Consider the following 17,940-nt stretch of genomic DNA (forward strand, 5'->3'; position numbering starts at 1 on the left):
ATTCGCATGAGAAGAGAGATACTGAACGGGGCAACTCATTTTCCACATTGCTTTCTCTGCTAATTCAGAGACTGGGACAGAAAAGCAGGAATGACTTTTTCTTTCCATTTCCCTGACTTTACCTTATCTGAAGGAGGGGAATGATTAAGGAGGAAGCCTTCTCTCACAGCGTCAGCCCCCCGCCGGTGGGTGGAGGGGCTGGAGCTCCAGAAGAGGGGTCAGCGTGCGGACAGGCCTCAGCCCAGTGTGTTTGCTGCGTGGCGTGTGCTCCTTCCAGGAACGTGGTTGCTTCTGATTCCGCAGGTCCCTAAGAGTCACCTGTCATGGGAGTCAGCATCCTTGGCAGAATGGGGAGCTGGAGATCTCGCTTCCCTGGGCCAGGCATCGAGGTTTGACGGTCTGTTAGAATGTGAGGTCGGGGGATGGGAGAGACCCAAGAGTAACAGATATATAGGATGGAATGCCAGGTAGGGATGAGGGGTGATAAATGGATAGGGAGGGGGTGCTGCAGGGCATGTTTACGGAGGCTGTGGGTGAGCACACACTAAAAATGGTGGCAGGGGTGGTGAACCTTGAGAGACAGGGAGGCAGACTGTTCTGGGCAAAGCAGACAGCAAGTGTCGCCATGTTCACCAGAAGGCCAGTGTGGCTGGAGTGCAGGGAGCCCTGGAGAGATGGACCCGCGGGGGATGGGGGGGGAGGGGGATGGTCAGGGTAGGCCTGCATCCCCCTGCCGGGCAGGGGTCAGGAGCTGAGATCTCTCTCTGAGGATTATTGGAAGGAAGGTGCCGGAGGATTCTGAGGACATGAACTGATTTATTTTTTTCGTGGATGCCGCAGCTGCTGTGGGGAGAGCCAGGGTGTGGGAGCGGGAGGGAAGCAGGCAGAGCGGCGAGGTTCTGCGCTGGCAGTCCCTGTGCTCTGGGCAGAGGCTCAGGACAGCCAGCCGAGGGTCGAGGAGCCGGGCAAAGAAAAACCTGGGTGACTTAGATCTTACACCCATTCTACATGGAATTTTCAACATCAAAAAGCACTTACAGAATTAAAAATTCTAGTGTTCAGAATCTTTATATGTAATTTGCCGGCCAGGTGGTTAGTAGGGACTGCTGGGGTTCAAGTTTTCCCCATACCGAAGTGGAAGCATTCTTATCTCCCAGCTAGAGCTGAAAGGTGAGAGGGGCCAGGCTGAGAAATGGCGCTTTCCAACTGAAGGAGGAAGGGGAATCTCAAACTCCATCCCAAGTCAGTGAGCAGGAAGTAACCCGTGAACAAATTGCAAAGGGAAATACGACGGTGGGCCCCAGAGCAGTGTCAATAATCATTGATTATGGTTAACCTCAGGGACTGGGATTTTCAAAGTTGAAAAATTCCTGTGGGTCCTTCGAGTGATTTGATGCTATTTTCTTGGTGTATGTGGCAAATTTGCCTAGTCCGCGTCAGGATACGGTGCCCTCTTTGAAATTTACTTTTTAAAAATGCTTCTCTTAGAAGTCAGAGTGGGGCTGTCTGAGGAGCATTTCCAGTTTCCTCCCCATGGGGGTGATGGCATCTTTCCCAGCGAGGATCAGAATTTCAGGGACCACAGAAACGATAAGAAGGATAAACAGCTGATGCAGGTCCAGGGCTTAGCATTCTCACTCCTGCTCCTCTCAACGATCCGAGAGTCCCTCCCTCCCTGTCAGGCAGGGCAGGGGTGCCTCTGAGCTGAGAAGTGAGTGAGTGAGTGAGTTGAGGGGATCGGGCTCCTCCACCCGCGAAAACCATGGAGGGACGGGTTCGGAATGTAGCAGGTTCCCTGAACAGCCTGTGCAGAAGCCCAAATGAATCACCGCTGAGGTCACCAGTAAAGCATTGGGAGGGGACATTCCCTCGGAATTCAAGTGTTTGAGGACAGAAAATCATGCTGTTGCTGGCAGAGTATGGCAAGAGCAACCAACACAAGAGCTGGGCTCATTCTGGGGTGGCAGCAAGTGACAGTGACGGGGCATGTCCAGTTATTCCAGGCAGGGGCCATGGGCGTGCGTTTCCTGGGTGTGCAAAGCAGAGGGGCTTCTGTTGCCACGAGATGTTTATGGCCTGGCAAGTCTTGCCAAGGGTGGCATGAAGCTCTAGGAATTGGCTCCAGTTCACCTGCAGTGTGTCAACCTGAAAAGATTTCTCCCCAGCCTCTGAACTCTTCTAGGCCTTCACACTGTGTCTTATTCACTGAGCAAGTGAATACCAAATTATTAATAACCAAATTAATGCTGATGGCTATTTCACTTATTAATGTTGGCTACAGGCCTATAGTATTTTCTCGCTTTTTTTTTTTAATCACTCGGGATTATGGCACCAGTATTTTTTTTAAACTCCCTTGAACAAGTGTAGTAGGTCCCTGTCCTCCTTAAAATGAAGCTCCCTTGTCACTGGAATTAAAACACTGGCTGCTTTGTTTGGAAATGTGGGAAGGAAGGGATTTTTCCTGTTGAGTGTGATCAAGTCAGCTCTTTTAGAAATGTAAATTCTGGGCTCCTGTTTCCTTAAAAGCTGATACATCCTCATGTTTGTTCTGGAACTATTAGCATATCACATTCCAGGCAGTTTTTAATGGTCATTACTTGGCGTCCATCTCAGCGAGTACAGTGAGCCATTCAGGAGGATGGTGCTGCTCCTTAGCCAGCAGTGGGTGGCCTCTGACCCCGACCCCTCCTCCTTGCGGATAGTGTAAGGGGCAATTAGAGAGCTCTTGCATGGGGACAAGGGAGTGCCGGGGCATAAATAATGCAATCTACCCTGTCTGTGCATGTGCCGGGGCTGAGCGATTTGGTGTTTGGAAGCATGAACCTCAGATTTTGGCTCCAGCCTATTTGGGCTGTGTGACCTTGGGGAAGCGCTTAACCAAGGAGCCTCAGTGTAAGGCTGTGCAGTGCGATTGTGGGGACTCAATAGACGCATAGAAAGGCGTGCCTTGTTCTTATATGTCGGTAGCTGCATGAAGGGGGCCCCGAGTGCCATTCCTTTGGGGCTGGGGACATTTTGTTGCATCGTCATCTTCTTCCTCCTCCTCCTCCTCCTCCTCCTTTTCCCAGACTCTCTGACTCCATCATAGAAGACCCAGGCATTGCATTGAAGGTCATCTTCCTTTGTCCTACTTCAGCGTCACTCTGGATTCTGATGACTTACCTAGTACTTTGACCGTCTCCTCTTCCGTGGTGGCTTCTCTGCGCTGCATTACCTAGTGCCCCGATTACAGCCTGGACTATGCCGTTTCCTGGAGTTACCTGTTCCACCTCTGAATCCTGAGCATAACCCAGGCTGTCCGCTCAACTCCAGTCCTCCTGAAACCCCGTGCATACATCCCCTACCCCTCCAGGCTCCTGGCGTCTCCCCATCCGTCCCATCTGGTAGCCACTGAGCAGCGCTGCCCTCCCTTGGCACCTGACAGAACTCTGCCCCTGCCTTCTGAGGGATTGTATAATCACCTGTCCACCCAGCATGATGGCCCTGTAAGGTGACTTCAGCAAGGCTGTAGTCTCGGCCCCGCGGTTCTTCTGTGCCTCTTGCCACGGTGGCTCTTCTAAACTTCCCAGGTCTTTCTCCGACACTGCATCCCTCGACTTAGGTAGTTAATCTGAACGGAGTGAGCAGGAGCCAGCCGACTTGCTACCTCCCAGCCCTCCTGTCCAATGCCCCCTGCTCCCTCCTGTTACGTGAAGGGAGACCCTCTTTCTACCTGAGGGTGATTTGCTTGTCCTGTTGAATCCTGGCCTCTCCCACCTTCTCACGAGTGGCACTTGGTCCTTCAGCCCTTCTTTCTGTCTCTTGATAAGCATCCTGTCCGTGGACTCGATGCCACCATCCTGTTCTCTCTGGTCTTTCTAGACCCCACGTCTCCCCGCAGCCACAGCTCCCTCGCCCCTGCTGCGCTCACCGAAACGTCCTCTGCCTGTCTGCCTGGCCCTACCGCCATCAGACACCGGCGCGCATCGCTCCACCACCAGCAGCGCAGGGGATCTGGTGCTAAGTCCAGAGCACACCTTCCAGCCCTGGCATTCTTGACCCCTGCCAGCACAGCCTATATTACTTATGTCCTTCCCACCTTGAAATGATCTCTCCCTCGGCTTCTGGGAAGCTACGCCCTTGGGGCTTTCCTGCTGCTTCCCGCCTCACAGGCTGAAGGCTCCTCTGCCCCCCAGAAGCCTTTGAATGGTGGTGTCCTCGGGGTGTGGCACCTCAGGTGAGCCCTTTGCCTTGCACTCTGGAGGCCACCATGCCTATGGCCTCGGTTGCCATCACTACCCACATCTCATCTCCCGAGCCCCGGGCCCGTTTACCTGCTGGGAGCCCGTAGCTCACCTCCCTCCATGTGCAGGTGCACAAGCTGCCCAGCTCACCACTACCGCCACCCCCTGTCCCCGCCTCCTCCCACCAACAAAAGGATCTGTCTCTGAGCCCAGGCACATGCAGGACACCACTGCTCACAGCTGCCCGGGCGGCAACCTGGACCTCTTCCTGACTCTCCACTTCCCTCCTTCCCGGCAGTCGCCTCCAGATCTCCCAGAATGCCCTGCTGGACTTGGCTGCTCTAATATTTACTCTATTGCTAAGCGACCTTTTTAATGTGCAAACCCAATCCCATCACTTCTTGCTTAAAACCTGTTCAGGAGCTCCCCATGGGGCCGAAGAGGCTGCCGCCAACCCTTCCCTTGCTAAAGCCCTTTCCAGCCCTTTTAGTTTCCTAACTGGGCCAGGCTTCCTCTCCCTCCTCTGGGACTTTGCCTCTGCTGTTACTTACCTCTGCGTGTAGAGCCTGCCCCCCCACCGCCACCCCATTCTCTGCACACCCTGTTCTGGCAGCCTGGCTAATTCACCTTTAAGGGCTGACCTGACATTGGCCCGGGAAGCCTTTCCTGACCCCAGGTTACCCATCTGTATCGGCAGTTGTCCCAGTGGCCTGTGACTGCTGATATTTTTGTCTCTGGCCCCTTGAAGGTAAAGAGCATTCGTGAGAGGCTTCACTTGGCCAGTGCAGGGCATGCAGCCGTCTGAGCCAGCATGGGGCACGTGGCCCAAGGGGCCGTTCTTGTCTGTGTATTAGAGGGGGCAGCGCTTGTTGGGATAAATTCCTCCCCATAGACTGCAGGTTCCACGAGGGCAAGGATTATTGCCAGATTCATTTTCTGCTGTGTTCCCAGTATTAGCAGAAGCAGACAGTAGTGCCTGGCACATAGTAGGTGCGCAGTAAACAGTGGTCAGGTTTCTGACGAGCTGAAATGAACTTTTCGATCTCAACCCGGTCAGTTTTCCTGATGCTGATGTGAACGGCTGTGCCCTCTGCCAGGCTGATGGAAGACCACGGGTTTGGAAAAGGGGCCGGTCCCCCAGAGCCAACGTCCTCTGCAGCCTCTCTGTGCTTTTATCCCACATTGCGGACCTTTTAAAATCACAAGTCGTAATCACCAGAGCCGTGGACCCACATTCCTGGGGCATGAGATAGCTGTTAGCTGTGGCAGCGCTGACTCATGTCACAGCTGGGGGAAAGTGACATGTTTCTGGGCCTGAGAAGGAGAGGCAGAGTCTCCTAACTTTCCCACCAGGCTGGCCTCTGTATGTCCAAGTTCCTTTTAACCGTCCCGGGAGGTGAGGCCCCTTTGTGATGGACCTGGCAGAGCGCGGTAGATAGCGCCGTGGTGCCGTGGAGCGGACGCGCTATTGTGTGACCCAGATGGCAGCTGCTTCTACAATTTTAGGATTCTGGTTACTAATTCAATAAGGTCCTTCGCCATTCAGTTATTAGACCTATATTCATGGCGTGCCCATTTTCTTTTTCTTTAAAATAAACTTAGTGGGTTTTATTTATTTATTTTTTTACCTTTATTTACTTTTAGAGAGAGGGGAAGGGAGGGAGAAAGAGTGGGAAAGAAACATTGATGTGTGAGGGACACAAATCTGTTGTCTCTTGCTTGCCCCCAGCTGGGGACCTGGCCTGCAGCCCAGGCATGTACCTTGACTGGGAATCAAACCAGCGACCTCTCGGTTAGCAGGCCAGCACTCAGTGCACTGAGCCACACCAACCAGGGCCCATTTTCTTTACTGATTTTGTTCTCTGGTTTATGGGCTTTGTTTTCAGCCTTTCGCCTGAGTTGAACTGAGGCTGCTGGGGGTCGGGGCTTCATCTCTGCCGTGCACGGGGGATACTGAGGACCTAGCACCCTGCCTAGCACCATGCTTTTCCTGAACGAATGGCAAGAGAGTTGCTGAGGATGGTGAGCAGACAGGAAGTCCCTGCCCTGGGAGTTTACAAACTGGTCACGTACAGACGTTAGTGCAATTTCACAAGCAAGTGTCAAGTCATACCTGTGAACGAGAGGCCACTGTGCTCGGCGGACCATCACAGGAGCTTCGGCTTAGGGAGTTTGGGGAGGTTCCCCTATAGGAAAGGTGTCTGGCCAAAGGGAGGGGCCAGGCCATTCAGATGGAGGGAACAGCATAGTCCATGCTGGGAGGTCCTTAGCGCAGTGGTCCCCAACCTTTTTGGCACCAGGGACCAGTTCCGTGGATGGGGGAGGGAGGTATGGTTTCGGGATAACTCAAGTGCATTACATTCAAGCTTACCTCCTGCTGTGCGTCCCCAGTCCTAACAGGCACGGACCAGTACTGGTCTGTGGCGTGGTTGGGGTGGGGGGTTGGGACCCCTGCCTTAGATGAACCAGCCAGAGCAAGATCTGCATAACCTCTTTCTGTCTCTAAAAGTGGGCTCCAACACCTGCCTCTCCTGTCTTAATGATAACATCAGATAACATTTAGTGTTTATATCAGTTATAGCATTTTTATCCTCTCAGGTACCCTTCCCCTTCAGGCAAGTCTTGGGAAACCAATTAGAGGTTGCTTCTAGGTTGCCAAGCTGGCCTGGTGAGGGGTTCGCGTCCAGGCGGCCTCACGACAGAGCCCAGGCTTCTTTCTCCTTGCTGAGATGAGTTGTGTGTGGTGTCATGTACTGAGGATGCAGGTGGTCCTGGTTCCTGAGAGCTGATTCTAAGGGATGTGACGGAGAGAGCTGTTGGACCATGTATAGCAACAGACAAGGTTATAACATCCTCAACGACTTGCCTGGCAAGGGTGTGGATCAGTTGCCTCATCTAACTGGGGAACCTTCGACGAAAGGGAGACACAGGTTTACAAACCGCTGGATGACAGGCAAGTTAAAATCTTTCTCTAGTCCCCTTGTAGGAGTTGGGACAGGATCAGGAATGCTGAACTGGATTTCCCTGGACCAAAATACCAAGAGGACATTGTTGTTGTTGTTTTTAAAGAGCCTCGAGATATAAGTCACGTACCTTATAATTCATCTCATTTAGTGATTTTAGTATATCACGGAGTGTGATTTTTTTATTGGTTACTTCTACATTGTACAAGTATAAGAAGCCATTGTCTACCTCAAGGTCATGAAGATCTATTTCTGTGTTTTCTTCTCAGAGTTTAATAGTTTTAGCTTTTACCTTTACGTCTGGGATTCATTTCTAGTTAATTTTTCTGTATGGTGTGAGGGAGGAGCCCAGCTTTGATGTTTTGCGTGTGAATGTCCAGTTGTCTTAGCACCGTTTGTTAGAGAGGCCTTTCTGTCCACATTACTTGTCAAAAATCAACTGATCGTAAGTTTAAGGGTTTATTTCTGACTTTTCACTTCTGTTTCATGATCTGTACCTTCTTACGCTAGTAACACACATTTTGATTCCTGTAGCTTTGTCATGAGTTTTGAAATCAAACAGTGTGAGTCCTCCAAATTTGTTTCTCTTTTTCAAGTTTATTTTGGCTATTCTGGATCCCTTACATATATGTCCTAGTTTTAAGATTACCTTGTTAATTTTAGTAAAAAAAAAAAAGGCAGCTGCAATTTTGATAGGGTTTGCATAGAATCTGTAGATAATTGTCTTCCAATCCATGAATATGGGACGTCTTCTCATTTATTTAGATATTCTTTCACGACTCTCTACATGTTTGTAGTTTCCAGTGTGTACGTGTTGTGCTTCTTTTGTTAAATTTATACGCAACTATTGTATTCTTTTTTGAAACTATTAGTGAGATAGTTTTCCTAATTTCATGTTTGGAATGTTTATCACTGGTGTATAGAAATACAACTGGTTTTGGGATATTGATCATATATTCTACAACCTTGCTAGACTTGTTTACTCTTATCAGTTTTTTAGTGAGTTCCTTAGAATTTTTCTATATACTGATACAAGATCATCATATGCAAACAGAGGTTGGTGTAGTTCTTCCTTTCCGACCAGAGTGTTGTTTATTTCTCTTTCTTGCCTATCTGTGCTGGGCTGGAACCTCTAGTACAGTGGCAGGAATGGACGTCCTTGTCTTGTTCCTGATCATATGGGGAAACCATTCAGTCTTTCACTATTAAGTTTGGTGTTAGCCGCAGGTTTTTCCTAAATGCTCTTTATCAAGTTGAGGAAGTTCCCTTTTAGTCCCATCTAGTTTGATGAATGTTTTATCACGGAAGGTTATTGAATTTTGTCAAAAGCTTTTTCTGCTATTGAGATGGTTATATGACTTTTGTCCTTTATTTTGTTAAGACAGTATATTACAATAAGTGATTTTCAGATCATTGTGACTTTTTTCTATTATTTTTCAGGACTTCCATTAAGTGAATATTTCTCAATGAAATAGAAACTTCTGAGAAAAAATAGCTTCTGCCTGCAAATTGTTTTTTATTGAACTAAAGTTCTTTGTGTTTTCTCTTTTGGAAAATAAACCAATGAAAGTGATTGCTTCGAAGTACGTGTCCCAGAGCAGGACTACAACTCTTGATTTTGATGGCCAGTGGACTGATTGCTGTCTAGGGCAGATCATCTATTGTTGCCCCTGCTGTGACTATGGTCTGTAATCTTTAAGTAGACCCTGACCTGTCTGGTCTGCAAGGCTTGCTAATTATACCGATCTCCTTGTCTCATCTTTTAAAAAGAATGATGATCCTGGGTTCTTATTACCAGAGGATGTTGGCCTCCTTTGCAGAGAGTGCGCCAGGAAGGATGCTTATGTGGAATGTGATCCCAGGAACTCTGCTTTAGATTTCTTGCTGATCTTTCCTCCCCTTTGCGGGGTGAGGATTAGTGTATCTGCTACCATTCCTGTGGGTTTATGGGCAGCAGCCTAGCAACCATTTCATGGCACTCAGCTGTCTGTCTGGGCCTTTTTCTCCTGTCCCCCTGCCTTCCCTCTTCTCCCTCCCTGTCCGCCCCTCCCCTTCTCCTCCTGTCCTTCCCCCCATTGTCTCTTCTGCTGCTCCCTCCCTCCTCCCTCTCCATCTCCCCCTTCTCCCCTGGCCCCTTCTTTTCTCTCTTCATAGTCCCCTCCTCCTGACCCTTCCCTCCTCCTCCCGCTTTGTCTTGGGAACCCTTTGTCCCTGCTCTGACTCCAGCCCCCTCCACCTGCCAACCCCCCAGTCCTGTGAGCAGATCTCCCCAGCTTCTGATGGATGCTGTCTTTGGCTTTTAGACTGTGGGTTTCTCCAGCTCGAGACTGTGGGCTCTGTTTTCTCCATGAAAGTGGGGAGTAAAGGCGATCCCAGATTTCGTGGCCTGAGACAGGCTCTGTCTGCAGGGTTTGGCCATTTCTGAGCTAGTCCCTGGCTTTGCTCCTTGCCATCCCAGTTCTCACAGTGGCCTGTGAGGATGGCAGGAGCCCCCTCAGGGGACTCAGACTTGGAAGAGGACAATGCGCAGGCCCCTAAAGAGCTCTTGATAATTTGATGGACAGCTGCCTTTGAGGCCCTTTAAAATGCCTTCGGTTGGCATGAGGCTGTATATTTTAAGTAATTGTTATGATTTTAAATGATTGTTATGATCATAATTTACTATTTTGAAAATGGGAACTCGAGTGTTCACCATCTGGTTGTGATTCTTTTGTCCTTATCTCCCGAAGTGGGTTAATTTGGGATGAAAAGGGGGGCTCCGCTGACTGGCTAGTTCTCTTGAGCTGCTGGAACCCAGATCCTCCCAGGCCCTGTCCTGGATAGAAACCCACCCTCCAGGTGGCTCCAGGCAGTGGATGGTCTTAGATTTGGGACCTTAAAACTGATGTTAGGACTTCTTTTTTTTTTTTTTTTTTTTTTTGTAATTTATTTTTTCATTAAATTTATTGGCATGAATTTGAATAATAAAATTATAAAGGTTTCAAGTGTACCATTCTGTGATACATTATCACCACCCAGAGTCAAATCTTCTGATGTTGGAATCTTAAAGAATTGTTTTTTCAGTTCTACTTCATTGTCTTACGCCCCGCCCCCATCTACTTTTCAGGCTTCTGTTTTGAATAAGACCATTTGAATACTGTGTTATGTGGAAGGAGTTTTCCATGTATCAGAGGGCAACTTTCCTAGAAAGTTGAGTCAATAAATTGGATTTGCCAGTACAAGTTTCATCTTGCTGTGCCAAGAGGTTGGACGGAGCCAGCCCTCCCAGGTTCAAGCCGCGTCTGTGCCACTTGCCGGCTCTGTGGGCTGTCCCTTAGGCTTCTAAAGTCTCCTCCTCGGTAGGATCGAGCAGGGTGCCGTCTTCGCTGGGTGCTGAGGGCCAGAGGAGGTGCTCTAGGTCCCGTGTTTATTAATAAATACTCTCTACTAGTTACTGAGAGACTATTTAGTAACAAAGTTCAGCTCTTGACACAGCCATGAGTGTGCTGCCAATTTTGAAAAATTTCTTTCCTGTGCTCTGTTTTTCTTTTTCACTTGAATTACACAATTTCTCTGGATTTTTAAGTTAGCCCGGTTTAAGAAATTAGAGCCGTGAAACCAATTTACCTGAAGAAAATAAAATCTTCATCAGCTGATGCCCGTGTTTCCTAAGTATTGTTAAAGATGTGGCAGTTTTGAAAAGGGGTGATTAAAATTTCTCCAAGCAGAAACCTGTTGCTGCCATGACCTTCTGGGGAGGACTCATTTTATAGGGCACGACATCTCCGTAAAAGTGTGGACCCTTTCCTTTCGCAGCCTCGTTTAGAAGCTGGACTCATACTTCCGTTTAAAGGAAACCTCCTGAGGAAACTGTTCCAGGACAGACGTGATAAAGGTGGAGGTACAGTGGTACTCGGTGCATGTAAGCAGAAGCGGAGCGCTCTCTGTGAGGTTGGGGGTAACCATCCTCTCATCTGGGGAGAAGGAGAACAGCTTTCGCCCAATGTTAATGCTTCCAGTGTCGGTCTGGCCGCGGAGTCCCCTCGATTCTGGGTTCACTGTCCTCCCTGCAGTTGTCCTGTGAACCTGAGACCTTGGTCTGGCGTCCAGTCTTAGCCAAGACTCCTTCACCTGGGAGGGTTAGCAATCCGACCATTGTTAGTCTGCGTAATGTGCTTTAAAACTAAAAAAAGATTGTATTTATTTTACTTTTAGAGAGAGGGGAAGGGAGGGAGAGAGGCAGCAATGTGCAAGAGAGATGCGGATTGTAGCTGGTTCTGCTGGCTTTCAGGGCCTCACAAGAGCTCAGTCTTCAGACCTGACCTCTGCGAGGATGAGGATGGTGCAGGGCTTTGTGTCCTTTCCTTTGATAATTCAGTAGGGAACCTCGATTCCATGCCCAAGGCAGGTGGGAAGCCAGGCAGCCCAGTGGGATCCATACCTTCTCATTTTCCTCCAAAGTGGAGACAGTATGAACCCTGTTCAGAAGTCAGGTGCTCTCTTGAGTGGAGACTTCCTCTTTATCTGCAGCTTTCTTTTCAGCCTGGGCCAATGGCCACTGCACTTTTTCTTTTTTTGCTTTGGCTCCAGTCTGTGCTCATGGACCAACTCGAGCTGCTGAGTAGCTGTGTGATGCTCCAAGGCCAGAGCAAACTGACCTACAAAGTCTCAGAAAGGATGGCAAGCCCTTTGCCACTGCAGTTGGGAGAGCCGAGTAAGAAAGGGAGGACAGTTATGGGAGATGTGACCTTGGAGATGGTGAGACCTCCATCTTCCAAAGCTTGAAAGACAGCGGACGTCTCGCGGCTTCATCCCCAGTTCCCAGAACACAGTCCTGGCGGCTGTCCAAATGTGGCTGAGATTGTTTTTTCCTATTGAACTTCTCCCCCATCTAATCCCATCCTCTCTAGCGTCTGGCAGCATCCTGGTGACTCCTTTGGAACCCTTTCATAATCTGCAGCTGCCTTCCAGCCTTATGATATTGTAGCTTAGCATAGCCCAGCCTTTTTTTAAATAGAGATTTTATTTATTTTTTAGAGAAAAGGGAAGGGAGGGAGAAAGAAAGGGAGAGAAACATTGATGTGAGAGAGAAACATAATGGTTACCTCTTGTACATGCCCCAATCAGGGACCGAACCCGCAACCCAAGCCTGTTTGAAAAAGTAATGAAAGAAAACTTCCCTAATTTGGTGAACAAAAAAGACATGGAAGGCCTGGAGGCACAGAATCCCAAGTAAGATGGATTCAAAGAGGCCCACTCCAAGACACATCATAATTACAATGCCAAAGGTTAAAGATGAAGAGAGAATCTTAAAAGCAGCAAGAGAAAAGAAGTTAGTTACCTACAGGTGGGTTCCCATTGGACTGTCAGCTGATTTCTCAAAAGAAACTTTACAGGCTAGGAAGGATTGGGAAAAACTATTCAAAGTCATGAAAAACAGGGACCTACAGCCAAGATTGCTCTCCCCAGCAAAGCTTTCATTTAGAATCGAAGGGCAGATTAAGAGCTTTTCAGACAAGAAAAAATCTAAAGAAGTTTATCATCACCAATCCATTATTATATGAAATGTTAAAGGGACTTATTTAAGAAAAAGTAGAAGGTCAAACTATGAACAATAAAATGGCAAGAAGATATATATCTTTCAACAATTGAATCTAAAAAAACTAAGCAGACAAGAAGAACAGAGACAGAGTCATGGATATGGAGAGCGTTTTGATGGTTGCCAGATGGGAGAGGGGTGTTGGGGAATGGGTGAGGGGATTAAAAAGTACAAATAGATAGTCACAGAATAGTCATGGGGATGAAAAGTACAGTATAGAAAACGGGGCAGCCAAAGCACTTATACCCATGGACGTGAACAATGACCCGTGGACATGAACAATGGTGAGGGGATTACCTGAGGAAGTTGGGGGTGCTGGATAGAGGGGGGCAAAGGGGGAAACATCAGGACAACTGTAATAGCATGATCAATAAAATATAACTAAAAAAAAAAAACAAAGTCACATGAATTTAAAGATGATTAAAAAGAAAAAACACCCCCTCCTGGGTAGGGCTGTAAGCGACATGGCATTAGCCCTATGCTAAAGAGGCCAGTGGGTCGTTTCTTGGGGACGTGTTTGACTTGAAATTACTTGTTAGTTTAGAGCAGTGGCTCTTACTGCAGTCCCCAAGCAGCAGCAGCAGCAGCAGCCTCACCTGGGACCTTGTCTGAAATGCAAATACTTGGGCCTTCATCCAGACCACATAACCTCAGGCGTGGGGCCCAGCAACCTCTGTTTTAACCAGCCCTCCAGAAGGTTCTGATGCACGCTAACTGGTTTCGGGGTTCTTGGAGACTCACACAGAAGGTAAGTTGTGAGGTTGAGGGTTAGTCCCACAAAGCCTGGAAAGCTATCTCCGAGGAAGAGGTCACCTGACCTGAAGTTTCTGGGGGGAGAGATCCCCCCAGCATCCCTGCGTAAGGCCCCTTATGCTGTAGCTGAGGATTTCAGCCTCTGATTTGGGCAAGTAGCCAACGAGACCAAAAGCGTGATTACATCTTGAGGGAAGAAAAATGACTTGTCTCGTTCTGCGTCACGTGCAGCACTGAGGTCTCTGTGTGGGGGTGTGATTGAGAAGAGCCGTTGGGATTCTGGGGTTTGCTTCCAATCTTTATTCCGTGTGCATATGGCTTGGGATGTGTCTTTAACTGACTTGAGATTACACTGTGTACATTGTTCTGTGCGGTGTGTCCCTCCCACCTCCACTCCCAGCTCCTTCATGTGGGAGCACCAAGGACCAAGGTGGCGAGGGGTCCCAGCCTTTGAGTTTCAGTTGTCAGAGGTCCCTGTGCCCTGAAGAAATTGGGGGCCGGGTGCACAGGCCCTCAAGAAGTCATTTTCCGGTGGTATTAAGAGTTGTTGCTGCTCCTGGCGCGAGCCTCTGTGAAGGAGGGAAAGGCAGGGGGAGCCCCCTGACTGGGCCACTCCACTGACATTTCAGTTCCCTGATGTTGCCGGCTGCTCAGGGTTGCTTTCTCCCGTGCCCCTGGAATAGAGCCTTCCGATTCCTGCCTCCGGAACAATGGCCGTTTTGATGAGTTCTTGCTTCTCCCAGGCCATGCCCCACACAATGGAACCTTTTCTTTTCCCTTTGTTGAAGCTGGTGGACCTTATGGACTCTGTCTGGTTGACTTTTATCTAATGTTTACAGTTAGTGTAGTATGATAGCTGAGCTCATTCTTTGCATGAAGAAAAAGAAAAGATAGATGATGACCCTCTCCCCCCATTGCTGGTGGAGGTGGGGAGACCCCTTATGAGAGAGAAAACACCACAGTCCCACTCAGAGCTAGGGATCAAGTTGGTAGCAAAGAAAGAGGGTAATGGAGGAGTCTTGGGGCAGGTGGCTGTTTTGGGGTGGGAGGAGCCTCTCCTTTTGGTGGGGGAGCTGCGTACTCTCTGCTGGGGCCCCCATTCTCTGGCATGGTCTCCTTTTCTCCTGGGCCCGGGCAAAGAGTAGAGAAATCGTTGTTAGAGGAGGTGCTGCCCCCGAGAACCAGGCCCAGAGGGGTCGGCAGAGGTCAGGTTGGCACTTGAGCCACAGGCGTGTTCAGATCCAAGTTCACAGTGACCCTACTTGACCTGGCTGGTCAGGTAGGGGCGGCCTGGACTGGCCTGAGCAGAGAGGCATTCCAAAGCCAGGACACTGCCTTTCCTCACTCCCTGATCTGTCTTTCCCGAGACCCCTGACACTTTTCTGCTTTTTCCAGGACTGGTGATGGATTTACTGCCTATCCCGTGCAGTTGGGAACAAAACTCCTTATCCCTGCAGACAGCCTGCCCTACCCTCATGCTTCCTTAAGCTGTAACGAGATACTGGGATGCACAAAAGCCTGCATGCAATTTATCAGTATTCTAGATACTTGGACTCTTCATGAAAAACCTCTCTGGTCTCTAAGACCCATTTCATGGAGTTGGCATGTTTAGTGAGCATATGCTGTTGTTGCTGTCTGGTTATTGAGGATACAACATATGCAGGAGCCTGTCCTTACAAAGCTAGTGTGTGTGTTTGTGTGTAGAACTGTGTATGTATAACAGTAAACATAGCTACCACTTACTGAGAGCTCATATGTGCCAAGTACCATGTTAAGTGCTTCCTCGACATGATCCATAAACATTTAAGGAGTGGTGACCCCCTCTAGTCCTCCCTTTGGCTGGAGAGTCCAGCCTGGCTGATGTCATGGCCCACCCTGCTGTCCTGCTTTGCCCTGGCTCCCCAGCCCTGTACAGCGGCAGGTGGATGCCACACAGTGAGAGCCTGCAGGCTGGAATCGGAAACGTGGCTTTTATTTTGTCCATGAGTGGGTTTTAAGAAGGAGGATCAGAAATAACTCATCCCAGGTCACCTGCGCACCAGCTGACCCATTGTCTAGCAAGACCAAGCAGCAAAGTCTTCCCACTCCTGGCTTGGAGCTTGGACGAAGCAGCATTATATGGGAGATTCCATTATTTCCTCTAAAAATGGCCTTCTGCTGTTTTACCACCATTGTACCTGTGCGCCGTGCAATGGAAACATTTGAAGGTACCCTACAACTGGTCTGGTGGCAAGTGGACATGACCTGGTTGTTTTATTCATTGACACAGATACAGCCAAGTCAGCAAGAGGGGACTCATTCTCCATTTTCCAGACTATCCTTAGTATGATTCTCTCTCAACATTTGCTCATAATATATCCGCTATGGCTGTCCAAAGCCACTGACTTGTGAAAATATTTTATTTTCCATATTGTCATCAGCAAAATAAACATTAGGCAACCATCATCGTGATTAATTTTAAGTCACCCCGTTAGTACTTACCCCACATTACCCCTAGATCTGCAGCCCCAGGATTTCTTTTTCTTTGGATTTGCCTGTTCTGGGCATTGCACATACATGGGATCATATAATAGTTGATCCTTTGTGTCTGGCTTCTTCCTCTTGGCATGATGTTTTCAAGGTTCATTCATGTTGTGGCATGTGTCAGTCCTTCATTCCTTTTTATTGTCGAATCATATTCCATTGCATGGATACATCACATTTTGTTTATCCATTCATCAGCTGATGAACTTTTGGATTGTTTCCACTTTTGGGCTATTATGAATAATGCTGCTATGCACATCCACAGACAAGCTTTTGTATGGCCATATGTTTTCATTTCTCTTGGGTAGATTTTAGTGAGTGGAATTGCTAGATCGTACGGTAACCTTTGATCGTAGCCGTCCTAGTGGGTGTGACGTGGTGTCTCCTTGTGGGTTTTTTAAAAAAATTCTCACCCAAGGATATGTTTACTGATTTTTAGAGAGAGGGGGAGGGGATGGGGAGAGAGAGAAACATCCATGTGAGAGGCAAACATTGATCAGTTGCCTCCCACAAATGCCCCAACGGGGGATCGAACCAGCAAGCTAGGTATATGCCATGACTGGGAATTGAACCTACAACCTAGGTATGTGCCTTGATCTGGAGTCAAACCCCCAACCTTTTGGTGCACTGGATGATGCTCCTATCAACCAAGCCAGGCCAGGGCTCCTTGTGGTTTAGATTTGCATTTCCTTGATGGCCACCCATGTTGAGCATCTTTTCATGTGCTTATTTAAGGCCATTTTTTATACAAATTTTTGAAATTGTTTTGTTTAATTGAAAGATATCTTGGAATAAGTATCCTTGAATAAACGCTTAAAATATTTCAGCACAAGCTGAAGTACACTTTTTTTCCTACATCATTAAATTTTCTTTTTTGAAGGTCCATTTGGCATTATTAAGTGATTCATGAATTGGGCAGCATCCCATCTGGCAACTAGAAGGGTGTTCCTTCATTGTTTTTTAAATGATATTTAGTATACTTATTAATTAGGTTAAATAGTTTATTTCACCCATGTGGATATTAGAAATTGTAATATTAAAAGTATTATTTTTTTGTTCTGTTCACTCAGAAATCTTGTAGAAACAAGGTAAGAATTCCTGCTTTTAAATGTCCCAAATGCAACATAGAAGTATACATTTTTCACATCGTCACCTGTGTGTACCATGTGTAGATACAATATTGAGTACTTGTGATTTTGAGTCCTTCCTTTTTTCTGACCCTAATTGTAATAATAGACTGCTCTGCATCCTTTCTAATACCTTCAACATTGGCATTTCTATTTCCAGTACCAGAATTTTAAAAATAAAAATCTCATGTGAGAGACACAGAACCCAAATTGCCTCAGTCAGAGGAGCCAGTATGGTATGGATTTGAACCAACTGGTAACCTGAGTCACACAGCTGTTGTTCATGGAGCAGGGAAACCTGTTCTATTAATGGTGAAGGGCACCTTCTGCTGCCTCAACCCACTGGGATCCAGGACTTGCCATCCGGCCGTGATCACGAAGGTGGGAGGCACGGCACTGGTGCCTTCTAAGTACAGTCATAAAAGTCACTCCAGAACCGGTAAATTACTCTGGTATTTGGACCGCCTGAATTATCCAGGGCTCCTTTGCATATCAAGGAAATGGTATATTCTTATTGAGTATGGCTGCACTGTGAGCTCTGAGGGCTAGAATTTTGGGCAGATGTTTTCTCTGGGTAGACTGACTTCTGGCTCACAGTGGTACGTCTTGAATGCATCAATGAATGAATGAACAAAGGGATGAATGAATCATGGGAGTAGCAGAAACTAATTGCCAACCTGAACGTCCATCTCCTGCCATGCTTTCGTCTTTACTAACAGCACGTGATTTTGTTCCACTCTTCAGCCTGCTTTGCAGCAAGCAGGGGTGGGGGA

The sequence above is a fragment of the Furipterus horrens genome, unplaced genomic scaffold (genome assembly GCF_987537825.1).
Source record: "Furipterus horrens unplaced genomic scaffold, mFurHor1.1.pri manual_scaffold_7, whole genome shotgun sequence".
Lineage (NCBI taxonomy): Eukaryota > Metazoa > Chordata > Mammalia > Chiroptera > Furipteridae > Furipterus > Furipterus horrens.